This window comes from Sinocyclocheilus rhinocerous, unplaced genomic scaffold (genome assembly GCF_001515625.1).
Source record: "Sinocyclocheilus rhinocerous isolate Xijiao unplaced genomic scaffold, SAMN03320098_v1.1 scaffold947, whole genome shotgun sequence".
Lineage (NCBI taxonomy): Eukaryota > Metazoa > Chordata > Actinopteri > Cypriniformes > Cyprinidae > Sinocyclocheilus > Sinocyclocheilus rhinocerous.
Window position 1 is genome coordinate 35730 of NW_015632550.1, and position 502 is coordinate 36231.

Consider the following 502-nt stretch of genomic DNA (forward strand, 5'->3'; position numbering starts at 1 on the left):
TACATTGAAATAAATAATTATACTCTCTATTAATAAAACACCTGATGCTGTCGGGAGCTGACCAATTTTGTGAAATTCGGCTCGAAAGGAGTAACAGCACAATGAAGTTGCGGTTGTAAGTTGCGGTCTGTAAGACGCGCACGGAAGCGTGACTTGACGCGCGACATTGCAGAAAATGTGCGTTCACAAATGTAGCCTATATTGATCCAAATATGGAAAGCACTTTCGAATTTAATAATCTGAGGCTCTCTACAGAGATGTTTTGCCACATTTCTGCAATTAAGGATGATTGCTGCATAGTATGGGTGTTTCCTTTTGCCTGAAATAGAGCCCTGCATTTCAGCCCGGGCCCAACGGGCCCCGACCTTTTTTTACGCCCCTTGGGCCGGGCTTCGGAACAATTTTCACGTAATAGTTCAGACGCGGGCCGGGCATCGGGCTTCTTTTAGGCTTCTCCTATTTTTATATTTTAGACATCCATCAATTAGTGATGAAAAAAAAA